The sequence below is a fragment of the Leptinotarsa decemlineata genome, unplaced genomic scaffold (genome assembly GCF_025532065.1).
Source record: "Leptinotarsa decemlineata unplaced genomic scaffold, Ldec_3_MD MMD2_P_RNA_scaffold_5, whole genome shotgun sequence".
NCBI classification, from domain to species: domain Eukaryota; kingdom Metazoa; phylum Arthropoda; class Insecta; order Coleoptera; family Chrysomelidae; genus Leptinotarsa; species Leptinotarsa decemlineata.
In genome coordinates this window covers 13079498-13095089 of record NW_027412532.1, presented here as the reverse complement: position 1 = coordinate 13095089, position 15592 = coordinate 13079498, and the positions used below count along the sequence as shown (strand labels likewise).

The window sequence follows — 15592 nt, the reverse complement described above, 5'->3', positions numbered from 1 at the left end:
TGTTTCATGTCGTTCTGTGTTGATGATGTCTCGAAAATTTGGTTGTTGCAATGTTTTGTTTATTTTTTTAATTTATCTGATATGTCTAATGGTTTTTAAAACACTAATAGTACACGAAGAAACTACTTTTCGGTGAGTAATTTAATTAAGAACTCTTTATTTCTTTTTAAATTGAGAAACGATATTAATCGTATAAGTTTTGTGTTATGAAAATTCATTGTTACAGAGCCCTGACAAAGAATTTTATTAAACTCGAAACGTTGATGGCAAGAGAACAATTGTTTAAAGAAAAAATTGATTCTGTTACCAACCAATCTTTTTTCAGAAAAATGATTGGATCACCCACTTCGAACACTTCGAAAACTTTTTCACTGAAATGAAAATTTCACATCCCGTAGCCACATGGCGGAGATATGCATTCATTGATTTTTTTTCAAGAAAACTGAAATTTTGACGTATATATTTTGAAAAGATGGCAATCGGTTGGCGAGAGATCTGGGGAGTATGGTGGGTGAGGCAGAAGTTCGACGTTCAACTCGTTTGATTTTTGGAGAAGGATCGGACCTCTTCTGTAAACCAGTGCCGACTGTTGCTGAAGCAATTTTTGGTAGATAACGCCGATTTTCTCACAATAGGACTTCGGTGTGATGATTTGGCCTGGTGTGATGGTTATAGTGAATCAGATCAGCCGCTGACCACCATACAGAAACCATGGTCTTTTTGGCGAGTTTCATCCTTTGGAAATTGCCTGGGTGACTCTTCGGTGTCCAACCACTGTCTTGAACGTCTAATGTTGTCGTAGATGATCTACTTTCCATCACACGTGACAATCCGATCCAAAAAAGGAACGTAAAAGCAAAGAAGAGTATACTTCGAATCGTAACAATTTCTGTCTGTCGTTCAAATCGTGGGGTACCCACTTTTAGAGTTTTTTGACATTTCCAATACGTTTAAAACCATCAAAAACCGCACGAAAGCTGACGTCCAGTTCTTCCGCCATCTCACGCACCGTTTTGGGTCAGTCTCCACCAGGATCCTCAAACCCTCGGACAGAATCACTGGCCGAAATTGGAGAATTGTACAATAACTTTCCTCAATCATCAGAAATGCAATACTCTTCACGACGCGCGTTTTACCCACCAAGTTGGCGTCTTCAGGTTTCTTTATCTTCTGAAGACGACAACTTGGTTGGTCAATCGCGCGTCGCAAAGAGAATCGCATTTCTGATGATTGATGATTGGAATGATTAGAATCCTTTAAATTCAAATAAGGTAAAAACAATATCATTCATAACAAAATTCAACTGAAAATGCTAAGAAATGTTGAAAGAAAAACTATTTCACTTCCTGTCACAAATTTCACATTCAACTTCAGGATTCTTGCCAGTCAAGGAGAAATGAACCAAAAACATGGCATCTCGAACACTCCAAGCATAAAAACGGTAATACGTTGGGGTGACGCAAAAAGGAGTCTTGAAATTTGGGACATGGCTGAATTCCGGACTCTTTATTGTGAAGGAAATTATCAGCTTTTGCCTTTGTCTCTTACTGCTTTCAACGAAAGTTTGCAAGAGGATATCTACCGCATTGAAAGACAGCGATATTCGAATGCAAGAAAGGATAATTACTGAATAGCAGAAGCTGCTTTTCTGCTATGGTAGTCAATTGTCGTTTTGTTAACATGCATATAATTTATTGATTGTGTTATCAAGAACTGAAAAAACCTGATAAGTATATGAAAAATAGAAAACATTCAGATAAAAAAGATTGCAAATCTAGGAATATGTGGATCATATACATTAATTGCTCGATCCAAACACCGTTATCTAGATCGCATGTTGAAAAGTTGAACTACGTTAATTCTCATCTCGCACAACTTTCCACTTGAAAGAAAATCCGTTAGTTTTCAAAAAACAGATTTTGATAGATTTTGACAGACTTTTGACGAACAAAAAAGATTCCATATCAAAATATATATGCAGATAGATAGAGATCACATTCTGTCTCGAACAATTAAATGAAGGTAAGAAAATTCAATTCACAAAAATCACCTCCAATGTAAAACTTGAACTGTTACCAACATCGTTTGGAGTTATAAAATGTATGTGTCATATGTCGAACTCATATTTGATAACTGTTCCGCCACAATGACCAAATAACCGATGTACCAATGACACAAAGCCCAATGTAAAATGTACCAATTGCCATTGGTAAGACTAGAAGGTCAAAACGGAATCATGAACTTTTACTGAATTGTCAAAAAACATCCAGTATATGTATTCATGAAGACTAACGTATATATCTCGACGTTTGACGTATGTCAAAAGAAATATAGCTATTGACAATCGAGGCAAGAGTTTTGGTTTTGAAAAACTAAAGAACACGCTTTTAAAGAACATTGAACTAAAAAATTAAAAATATTTTTTTTGAAATAGGCTTTAAACAATAACGAACGAAAAATACTATTATTATTGTGAAAAAAGCGACGGGCGCTTGATATACAAAAAATATGGCACAAAGCGACCACGCTTTTTTCACAATAATACTTGTATTTTTCGTTCGTTATTGTTTTAAGCCTATTTAAAAAAAAATATTTTTAACTTTTTAGTTCGATGTTCTTTGAAAGCGTGATTTTTAAAAATATATTTATTTTTCACTTTTTAGTCCGATTTATTGTCAAGAATAAACATTGTTTTAAAGTTCTAGTCACTAGAAATCGTTAACAGATAGCGCACGAATGTAAAATGCCTCTCAAACAACATAATGAAGTTTGGAGTATTATTCTATAGTAATACTGAGATGCAGGTAGTACAGTAAGTCTCCAATAGAGGGCGGACAGTTGTAAAATGTGTTTCGAAGTAAAGAAAAAATTTGCAGTAATAATTTCAAAAAACAATTCAGTTTTGATGTATTGATTTGAAGTTTCATTCAAAATATATATATAGTTACACATAAAAGTGGTGCAAACATAGAAAGTTTCAATTCTCTTTTCTCCATAATGATTTCTTACCACGTTACGTTAGGTTAGGTCCAAAGTGAGTGGGTCTATCCGAAACCGATCAGTTTGTATGGTGAGTGGTATTTAAGGTCAGATGGTGAGAGTACGGCTCTGCCGAACTCTAAAGACATGATTCGGTCACCAGCGGGACAGGCAACAAGTATATGCTCTGCTAATGAGGTAGTCATGTAGTCAAGGTGCAAGATTCCCACCTTGATACCCACGAAAAACTTCCCATATGAGGGTTTTTGCACGTCAGCTACACCTGACGATGCGTTAGATTCAGCCGTGCACGGATTTTTCGCCTCTGGTTTTGGTGAATCATCACCAAACCTTTTTTTTAAGATTCAGTTGCTGGATCAGGAGTTGGGGAGTCGAGAAGATCTCGCTCCTGAACTAAATTTACAGAGATATCAGTTGGAGGCGTAAACTCGACATCCATCTCTTCTGTAATCTGGCTCCTGAACTAAGTTTACAGGGAGGTCAGTTGGAGTCGTAAGCTCGACATACATCTCCTCTATAGACTCAGCGTCAGAAATGATTTTTATTAAGTTTACTCTGTCCTTAAAAGTCCCACTAGTAGCTATGGAAAGAAGGTCAATTACGGCAGAGCCCCGCATTACCGTGACAAGGCGATGCTACGACGAGAGGGCGCCTGGTATCTCGAAGGTTCCGTAGAGACAGCTGATAGGCTCAGCCACACAAATGATTCTGTAATTCTCGTATCCAGCGGGGCTACGTGGAAGCAGGAATCCGATGGCCGGTTTGCTCAACCCCCACATCCTAAGCCAATGCACTCGCCGAAAACAGCATGCACAGTGGTTCGAGCAATTAAATATGAACAAGGACAGCCAGCCCCTACCACGTAGTAACGGTTACATCCATCAATTTATTGAATATCATATTATTTTTTTATTAGAATTACTTCAACTTACAATTTGTATTTCGTAACAAGCTTTTGTATCATATAAATTATACAGGGTGTTTATTAAACATGCAGCAAAAAATTGAGGGACTACTCCTCGGACTATTCAAAGGAGATTTTGTCCTATGATGATTTTTGATAGGGCGCTTTGTTTCAGAGATTCGGGGCGAAAAATTATTAAGGTAGCCGAAATAAATGTATAGCGTACTACACCAGACTGACCAAGTAATGAAAAATCTAACAATTTTCGTTGGTACCTATCAACAACATTCCGATTACCATAAACAGCTGCAGATATTCATATTCAGATTTCATATTCATATTATGGGGATCTATAGATCTATAGATAGACTATAGTCTATCATCAAGGGCGTTCGCCATATTGAATCTAGAAAAATGTAACTTAGCTAACCATACATTGTCATTCGAACTAAACGCAGGAACGGATCTAGGGATTTGTTGAGAAAAGGGGTACATTGAGATACAATTTTCACTGTAAATGAATGAAAATTTAAAATTTAGAATGGTTTATTTAATCAAGAAATCTGGTTATAGGTTGCGGTTTGGTATCGGACAAGAATGTAGGACCGGCGTAAGCCCCATAAATAAACGTTTTCTGAGTCCAAGGGGGGAAGCCCCTTGGCTGGATCCGTCACTGACTGAACTATGCAAAATTTCAGTTGAATTGGTTGAGAATAACTGCTTTTCTCGAAGAGGACTTGTTGAAAACCAATATCAAATTTTCAAAATATCAAATTAAGAAACTAGGCGTATTTTGAAAGTCAAGCATTTTTTTCAATTTTTTATTACAATGCTTTGAAAATCTTTTTTTTCAAAAAACAGTTGAGTCGAATATTCAGAACAAAATGTTATTGAAATTTCAAAATATAAATTAATGATCTAAATACGGGCTACTGAAATGCAAAAAAGGAGATGACTTCAACACGGAAAGAAATACAACTTAAGTACTTTCTGCTCTATAGAACCAACTTCGAACAATCAATTCCTGATCGGAAAATATTTGAAAAATATTGAATACCTTCGTCAGAAAATGTCACGAAAGAAACCTATTTTGACATAGTTAGTTAGTAGTTATGTACCGTGTAAATGAGTATTACTAAAATTCGAAGTGAACAACACGATTATACCCAAAAAATTGTTCTCCCAATACTAAATTGATGCTATATTGATAAATATATATATTAAATGCACAATGTATTCAAGGATCTCAATTTCATAAGGATTAATGATGTATTACTTAAAATCGTTTTGTAAGTAAGCCATCATTTCTCGTAGGATAAAAAATGGTTATTGTGAGTTATCCTTAAGAGATAGACATATACGATGGCGAACTTTTTGTAGACTTTTGCAAGGTGTACAATACTGTAGTACATTATTTCGATCTATCTCGTGGGGTTCAGCCAGCGTTTGCAATGTAAGCGCAAAAAACTATGTTGATTTAATACATCACATCGAAACCTCTAAAATTATCAATGTTACTCCACTATATTATGCATGTCCGCCAAGTATGGAATAAATACGATATTTCCAAAACCAAAAGTCGTTTTATAAAAACCTGAAACACGTCGATTTTGATTTTAATATTCTACATTTTAATGTGATGACTTTATCGGTAATTTTTTGAAAAACAACACCCTGTATTTGGTATCAGTTTTAGATAATCCGTAACGAGCTGATTATAAAAAGGGATGATACTTGGGGTCTAACGGACAGAATTTGAAAGATGTGCGCTTAGAAAATAAATTTTATTGATATCTAATAATAGTATAAATTTTTAATTTTTTTTTTCTAATGATTAATATAACAATGGGAAAGTAATCCAGTAACGAATACATGACTTCATTTTAAATGTTCGAACTGTAGTCCTAGCTGTAGTTGACAGTAACCGTGTTAACAAGTATTTCTTATTTATTTCAAAAAACTAGGCGGCTAGTTTTTTTTGTTATTGTGAAATGTCATTATTTCTATTGACTTTCAGTAACTGTTAAATAGGACAGTAGTTGTATTAATTCGTGAATTTTCTGTACTATTGCTTCGAATTAATGTGAAGTAGTAATGAGTTTAAGTGCAAAGCAAAGAATTAAAATACTTATGATGATTGGCTATAGAGACAGATCGCGAACTCAGATGGAAATGTGTAACTTATTTAATAAAAAATATCCAGAAAGACGCATAACGCAGTCAGCAATGATAAGATTGAAAATAAATTTCGAGAAACTGGTACAGTTGAAAATGCACACAAATCAGGTCATCCTTCTGTGAATGATAATACAAAACTAGATATTCTACTTGCTTTCGAAGAAGATGTGCACACTTCTGTTCGTAAGGTTAGTCGTAATTTCGATGTCAGTAAAACAACTGCACATAAAGTTTAAAATTGGAAAAATGACATCCCTTTAAAATCGAACTTCTACACGAATTGAACAGGATGATCCAGAGAAAAGAATAGAATTTTGTGAAGCCGTGATGGATAACTGTCACCGAGACTGTCTACCCGTAAAAAATATACTTTTTTTCTGATGAAGCCACTTTACATTGAATGTTGGGGTTAACCGTCAGAAGTGTAGGTACTGGGCCAAAGAAAACCTTCAATGGATGCGTGAGCATCATACACAATACCCCCATAAGGTAAATGTATGGGCTGGCATTGTAAGAAATCGGACCCTACTTTTTCGACGGTACTTTAGACGGGCCAACATACCTTCAGTTTTTAAGGGGATATCTTACTTCAATTAATTTATTCTCGAGTAGAATTAATCCTGGAAGTTCTGATGTAAGTTTATGGTTTCAACAGGATGGTGCGCCTCCACATCATGCTGCAGACGTTCGAAGGTATCTCGACCAAATGTCTACGAACCGATGGATTGGTAGACGTGGACATATTGAATGGCCAGCGAGGTCGACAGAATTAAATCCGTGGGATTACTTCATGTGGGGTCATCTGAAGAATGTTGTTTATAAAACGAAACCAGCAAATATTCAAGAATTAAAAGAGAGGATTCGAACAAAACTAAACAATATTTCTCAAGAAACCATAAACACAATAATACAAGGTTCAACAAGAATTTATTCAACGTTTAGCTTACTGTCAAATACAGCAAGGACTACAGTTCGAACATTCAAAATGAAATCATGTATTTATTACTGGATTACTTTCCCATTGTTGAATTATTCATTAGAAAAAATATAAAATAATTGATTAATTTCTACTTTTATTAGATATCAATAAAATTTATTACATAAGCGCACAGATTTCAAATTCTGTCCGTTAGACCCCAAGTATCATACCTTTTCGGAATCAGCTCGTTATGGATTATCTAAAACTGACACCAAATACAGGGTGTTGCATTCAAAAAAATTACCGATGACGTAATCACGTTGATAATGAAATTTTGGTGTAAAATATTGAAATTAAAACTCGTCGTGTTTCAGATTTTTGTAAAACGACCTTTGTTTTTGGAAATATGGAATTTATTCCATACTTTGCGGACACACTTTATAAACCGTCCTCTTCAATCACTCTATCTATCTAAAAACCCGCAGACAGCGGGAAGAGACTTTGTTTTATACTATGTAATGAAGAATTGGACTCCATGACAATCTCTATAATCCTTATTATCTACACGATTGTTCAAATACATAAAAAAATTATGAAAACAACAGATAAATATCTCCCTTCATTTTTATCCTCATCCCAAATTTGCCAGTCTAGTTTCATTCTACGTAATATAATAATGTATGAAGAGAGTTTAACGTCAACAAACAAGAGAAAAAAAATTAATATTTCGTTACATTGTTTTGAAACGCTATATGTTGTTTCGGTTCTTTGTAACCTTTCCTTTATTAATATTATACTGTTTGTTCTTCTCTGAGTGCGCTGCAAAAATATGATGCATATATTTAATGAAAATTCTACCAAAACCCTGCGTAGCATGGAACAAATATTAGCCTGTTTCAAATGTTTTGTCCTTTTTAATAAGTCTACTATAAACTATAATATCCCAGTGAATATCTATTCAATTTGATCGAAGTAAGGCCATTGGAATCAGTGCACTTTTTCCAACGTAAACAAGTCAATTAATTCCGTCAGTTTGAAAGTTGTGTGCTCGGGATTCGATGAAGTCAACGAAAGCCTTTTTGCCTGGTCCTGATTAACGAAGGTTCTACCAATGAGAAAGTTACCGAAGTACTTGAAAATATGGTAGTCGGTATTCAACCACTGACCTGAACGTCTCCAGTTGTCGTAGATGATCCACTTTTCACTGTTTTGGCAGCGCCCTGGTTCAAATCAAATTCTTAGAGAAAAATTGGCCAAAAATTGCTCAACGACACCATATAGTCATAGACTGGAAAGAGACAAAAAAATAGAATTTGGAGAAAAATTAACAACATTATTGTATAGAGTACAAAATTCTCTTCCGATCAGTGTACAACACAACACAGTAAAATAAATATCTAATGAGATATGTTGCTACAAAAAACACATGACATCAGAACGGACAAAACATTCGAAACATCCTGATATTCGTACAATATTCTCTGTGATGTAGATAGAAATCTATTACTGCGTTTTTTATGTCATGATAGTTTATTATTTTGACTTTACATCTCACATATCAATTACATAATGCTCATAATAGTTCAATTCATTCCCCTACATATAAAAAACAGTTTTCAACTAACCCATTGATAACTTTTATAAATGAAGTTAGAAAATATTTGTAATGGATCGTATGGTATCTCAGGGTTGTAGTGGATCAAACCTGGCTCTTTGTAGTGAAAAGCAGAAATGTGATAGACTGTTTATTCTCAGATGACTTGAGAAAACTAAAATAGTGCACGTTTAGATTTACACTTGAATTTTATATCCTTATCTACCTAAAATAGTGCAGGCACCAACCAAATATCAAAAGGATAATATTCTGATTTTTATTCAACCAAAAGCACGAAAACAGTTTCATCAATGTGTCGATTTTTTTTGACTTTTTAAATGGCCTTGAAGTAACCACGATCGAAATAGCCGTTGCCGTTTTCATGTGGAACTAAAAAAACTCGCTTTGAAAAACCCTTCTCGAGCTGCTAATCGTAGCCCTGCCTAGAGCACATAGAAATGTATTGTAGGTTCTATAACGAAGTGGAGCTGTGGAAATCACGTTTCGCTACATCTGTCCCCCCTCAAGATGAATACTTTCTATCGTAAAGTGTTCACAGTTTGGATTGGCGAATGATAAAGTTTCAGGTGACTGGCGTGAAACATGCCACGCTCAAGATCTTGGTTCGGCTGGCAAAGGATATAAGTATCATTTGCAATTTTTTGTTTGATCCGGTAGGGACCCTCAAAAAGAAGCAAAAGCTTTCTCGTTTTGGCCCGAATGGATGAAGAAATATTGTAGGCCTTAAGTAAAACTAAGTCACCCGGCTGAAAACGGGTGTAAGGGCGACCAGGGTGTTTTGCGGCTCGTCGCTAGATAATTTTTTGTGGAGGAAATCAGAGATTCCAATCGACTTATTTGGGTATTCTCACCTTCCACAATCTAAAAAAAAATGAAACGACGAATTTCATACAGATATTCAAATAACACAGTTTACGAAACCTCAACACATGTTTCTCTAGTGAACAACTTCCTCAGGCGTGATCATACGCTGACTGAATTTTACCTTTTTAGTATTGTATATGATATGACAATATGAATCGTATGATTTTCTACCTACTTGATGACTAAATAATTTTACCAGTGTGAAGGTATAAACTATTCAAAATTTTGAACATGACTGAAGAAATTTTACCAACTCATCCAATCACCGACTCCCACCCCGGAAAACAGACATCACAGAAGAGAAGGGCATTCTGAATATTGAGTTTCAAGCTTGTTTTTTCATTTCATTAGATTCAGTTCATTTTCAAACATCCTCGACAGATTTCGAAGAAGTATCGAAATGTCCACTGACATTAATTTCTTGTCTTCGACCATAGTAGGGTCTGCCTCTTCCCAAAGTTTCTCCAGGACTTCGATGCTTTCCCCGAGACATTTACATTTTTTCATTAGCACAGGATACCCATAGCACTCCTGATGTGCTGAATGAACTTCCTTCGAACTGCAGATTAGTGTAACTACTGTTTGAAAGAGTCTGGTCTAAATACCTTTTTCTTCATTCCATAAAGTACCCACGAATATGAGTGTGATGGATGTTCACATCAATGAAGCCCCTTGCACAGATCAAGGATAAGCAAGAGGTCGTCTGGTATCCCTGAAGTCCCATAAGCGATACCTGGTTAGGCACAGGTCGCATAACACTACTTCAACTTTGTCTCTTACAACAGGCAAGGATTAGGCCGGAATTATATTATTGTGTAGTAGTGTGTCGTGACGCGCCACAAGTATATCGTATCCATACATTTGATATGTTTAGAATTATGTTACTAAAATGCACTGTGTCGGGACGCGATCTGTCGTGACGGCGATCGGTCGATTCCCGATCGGCGTCAGAATGATGGTGGGGTTATGACGCGTCAGAACACTCCACACTAGTATGTTTCTAATCTGACGCGTTAACTGGCTAGAAAATAGTGGTTTGCATTTATTTATTTGTGCATAAGATGTCGGACGACCTTATTGAATTGGTTAGAAAATACGGGTTTGCATTTTTTTAATATCACTTTTTACCATAGAATGTAATATCTCAAATTGATTTTTTGACATCCTGAAATTTTTCTTCATCACCAGTAAATGATATTCGCATCGACTACCTCTCATAACATTTACTGGCTGAACCCAATATTTTCTCTTTTTTCTTTTTAAGTAAACTTTACATTAGCAGACACGCAAAATTTTCTTCAATATCACTATCCGAATCGGAAGAAAATATTGTAGATGCCCGCATGCGTTTACTTCAAAGGCCACCACTGTATTCACTCGAAATAACGTCAGAGCGCGCCCCGACACGACAGAATAGTTTGCACACTCGCCGTCCCGTCAGAGAGCATCACAACACACCACAACGTAATAATGTAATTCCGGCTTTACCGCTGACTTATTGTAACCTCACTTCACTCCCTTGACCAGTCTGGCTTGGAAGACCTAGCAGTGTTGTCAACTGTAGTGAGATTCCGCTACCGTAGCGGAATTTACTCGACGGTAGCGGCGTAGCGGTTCGAACATAAGGTGGCGGAATTTTCTAGAAATAATCAATATTGAAGAAAATATGGAAAAAGAGACAGTGGACTGCACTCGAAGCTAACAGCTGACAATTGAATGCACAATCAATACGTTATAGTCTCAGTAGCTGAGGCATTACGTGATGATAGAGAAGAAGAAGATTTTTGAATATTTTCATTCTTATAACCTCCAATATTTTGAAATAAATAACAGTTGAAATGGAAGATAGTTCATATAATTGTACCATCAACCGAGTTGCGCGGTTGAAAGTGAGCATGATCCTGATTCCTGACAGTTTCGGTGAATTCGTATGTGAACGGGATAAGGCGCATGCGCGACCTGATTTGCGTCAAATATACAAGCGTAACGGAATATAAACCAGTGTAGCGCAATTTTGCTTTATCTGTATCCAGTTGGCAACACTGACCTAGCAGTTAATAGCTGGCGCACACTGCGAGTTTTTGGGGGCCCCCATGCTTAAATTCAGTTAGGAATAGTCAGATAAAATAATGATTCGATAAGAAGGTAAAAGCACCTAAAGGCTGACTTTCTACGAAAATGAGGATAGATGTTAATCTTGCTGAAGTACCCATCAGTAAGTTGAGGACCGCTCGGAGAGCGGGGGTGGAAGAAGTGGGGTAGTAGGTTCTCCTCGATAACAAATGGGGGGGGGAAGCTCCTACTTCAGGGCACTCAACCCGGGAGGGGGCATGGGGGAGGACAGAAAGGCACAGGATGGGAACATGCCGGGACGGGAACATGACCTGAAGTTTCGTTACTCTTCCTATAATTTCTTATGGCAGGGCGAGCACTAAGGCAGGCAACGGACAGACACATCTTCCCGTCCCAGCTTGTTTCCCTCCTGTCGCAGTGCCCATGGACCTCAACAACAGAATAGTTAACAAATTTGTAAGTGACCATTGACAAGAAATACTGCGCATCGTCATGGTGCATCTTAATTTCGGCTCAAATTGACATGTTGCCGATTACATTGATCCAATCGATTGTTTGCATTGTAATATTGTGTTAATTATACTTAAACTCGAGAAAGTGTTTTGGTTAATATTTCGTTTTGAATCGAGATGCGTGTTGTTAGTGGCGTATGTGTGTGTGTGCCCCAAGGAACTGTTCAAATAATTATTACAAAAATAGATCTCAAAGTTTTTCGTTTTCCCTCAGATCCAAATAGGTAAATGAATACATTATGTCAATAACAGTATGAATCCTACCCCAATTCAATTTGTTATGGATACATATTACCAACAATGAGATCTTTTACAAAACAACTCTGTGAGACACGTCTATGGTTATTTGATCCAAAGGCGTTTAGAAGTCTATGCTTGTGAAATTTGGAAAAACTATGAGAAGGTCCAACAAGATTCAGATGACTCTATTTCATTTTGTTATTTCAAAACATATCAAAATGGAAATTTAGACACTTTTGGAAATTTTCAAATGCCTCCTAATTGTTTTGAAATGTATATTTTCAAAATGAAAGTTTTTTCCAACATTTTGGAACACTTTTTCCTCATCGACATATTCTTGAAAATATTGTATCTTTATTTGCAAAAATTAATTTTGAACATCCTTGTGAACATTTTCCGTACACTTTTCACACCAATCTGTTTGGTCGATTGAGTACATATCACTCCTCAAAATATGCTAATATTAATTTCAAAAATGTTAGTTCTAAATCTAGCAAGAGAAAAAAGACCAAATTGATTTTTTGGCGACACCTGTGAGTATTTCATTTTTTTACTCACAAAGTGTTTGTGTCGACTATCCTTTGATTTTTTTACTCAAACATTGTATTTCATTTTATATACCCCTGAAATATTTTTTTATAATTATATTGTATATCACTTTATTTCCAATAATGAAGTCAAGGTTCATTGAATATTACTGGAGTTTCATTTGATCTTAAAGATTAATGTTTGATCTTTATCTTAATGATGGTCACTTGGTGATCAAAACACGTGTCAAGGTGTTATAAATAACGGTTTGGTGTTGAGATAATATTCATTACCACACCAAAGGTTCCAAACAGTGCATCGCAAGTTCAAGATCCATTAATAAGATTCGTTAAGTTCTGCTCCAGAAGTTTCTATGCCTTTTTGACAAATATTCGTTTTGAGGGCACCCGGCGATTTTGAAATAAATTTTGAGTATTCTTACGTATTTTGATGCGTAGATTACGACTCCGAAGGAAAATAGCAGCGCTTTTCTTATTTACAAAGTTACGGCCCTTCAAAGTTCAGAAAATGGGAACTTTTCAGCTTTCTTTTTCACAAGATAAACAATTAAAAAACACAAGAATTAATTCACTAGGTCTCCTTTACACCTTATTCCTCCTTAATTGACACTTTGCGATTCAACAATCAACATTTTTCATATAAAAATTTTCATTTAAAAACGAATGCTTCTTCTGGTGACATTCTTCTATTTCTAGGTTAGTTACTAGTGACATTTCAGAAAAAAGCGGTTGGTATTTGCCGTCGCCTACTATTTCAAATTCATAATACACCACCAAAAACCAATTTATGATCTAAAGAATGAAGGTAAAAAACATTTGAATTACTTCAGGAATATGGAATGCATCAGTCGTACCAACCATATCATTAACCTTAAAAACGTAAAATACAGTGATATGTAACCAAAAAGCAGCTCCGTACATTTTTTAACATTTTTATAACGAAACACGAAACAAAATTATTCAAAGATATGAATGAATAAAAATGTGTTCCAAAATATCTAGGATGATATTAAAACTAAAGACGGTCCTGAATTCTTTGTACGTATTGGCAAAGCCGACCCACAGATCAACACTGAAATGTCATCATCAAGGTCCCTGGAAACATCGAATGAAGATCAAAGGCGCCGCTGTGGACTTCCGATTCTGATTGTTTACCTACTACCTATTCTTTGACTCAACTAAGCTAGCGTTGACATGACTCTCGGGTTCATAAAAAGTGGTAAGAACTCAATGCTCTTGGAAAATAAAGCATAGGTATTAACTCATTTTTCATCTTGTTATTCAGCTGTTTTACTGAATTTGCGTAGCATTTCTTCCAGAATTTGGAAAGTAACCAAAAATTCGATCATAAAAACAACAACATTTTGTTCAGGCTAAATTGGTTTTCAATGTTATCAAGATAAAAACAGTAGAGAATGAAATTGTATTTGTGAACAATAGACTCCGTATCTGTATGCCTATTATAGATTATTGTTGTTTCACTTCACAACACGGTTTTCTAAAAATCTTCCATCAACCTCCCAGATTCTACTTATTACCGGAAAGAAAAAATGGTAATTTTATTGGTTCATGGTCAATAATGAACAAAATATATTTCCAAATCAATAAATATTTCAACTCCTACCTTCTCTTTTGCCTCATTGTCACCTGGGCAGAATATCAACTTGAGTTCACCCTATTCTTGATACCAACGTCTATTCACAACATAATTATTTTTACATTTCACAAAATGTCAACAAACCAATTCTTTCCAATGCCGATAAATTGTATCAACAGAATTTATTTGAAATCAACAAGTTAATAACCGATTAATAACACGCATTTCAATGTAAACGAAGCAACCACGACTAGTTTCGTTCAACAATGAAACCGAGTTGAAAGAAATTGCATAAGTTGACAGCAAACAATACCGTTTTTTGTTCCTCAACTCATAGCAACCTAGATACGAGTAAAGGAGGGAATATTTGCGATCGGGATGTTATTTTCAAATCAAGTAAACACTTACGTTGAGAGAAAAATCAGATGTTGATTTTAAAGTAGAACCGGAAGAGATATCCGATTTTTCTCTCAATGTGTGAATTCACCTGATTGGAGAATGAGATGGCTGTTAATGGTACGACATGAATTTTTATTGTGGATAAAAATTGTTCGTTTCAATTCAATACTCTCTTAACTGTATAGTGGCCCTCAAAAGTTCAGTAATAATATGATAAATATTCGTTTCGGGGGCATCCCGCGATTGTGAAAAAATTTTTAAGTGTACTTACGTATTTTGATGCGTAGATTATGAATCCGAAAGAAAAAAGCGGCCTTATTTAAAAAGTTGCTGCCCTTCAAAGTCCAAAAAAGGACAACTTTTCAGCCTTCTTTTTCATAAGATAAACTATTTGAAAACACCAGCATTTATTCACTAGGTCACCTTTACACTTTATTCCTCCTTCCTTGACACTTTTCACTTCAACAATCAATATTTTTCCAATAAAAATGTTAAAAAGTGTACGGAGCTGCTTTTTTGGTTACTATTTATCTCTGTATTTCACGTGTAATGGCATTACCACTGATGTTGTCAATATTCCTAAAGTAATTCAAATGTTTTTTGCCTTCATTCTTTAGATCGTAAATTGGTATTTGGTGGCGTATTATGATAATCCACGAATTTGAAATAGTAGGCGGCGGCAAATACCAACCGCTTTTTTCTGAAATGTTACTAGTAACTAACCTAGAAATAGAAGAATGTCG

General features: G+C 35.6%; 1 protein-coding gene across 2 annotated transcripts in view; it reads right to left on the bottom strand.

Annotated features, from left to right (window-relative positions):
* The window catches only part of LOC111513790 (GTPase-activating Rap/Ran-GAP domain-like protein 3), a 574796-nt gene that overhangs the window by 550510 nt on the left and 8694 nt on the right, over positions 1–15592 (bottom strand). The window contains exon 1 of one of the 2 annotated variants that reach the window (XM_074169582.1): positions 14478–14728. The exons of the other annotated variant lie outside the window; for it this stretch is intronic. The gene's annotated coding sequence lies outside the window, so the exon portion shown is untranslated. Of the gene's footprint in view, positions 1–14477; positions 14729–15592 lie in introns of those variants that run through there. 2 annotated transcript variants of the gene reach the window in all.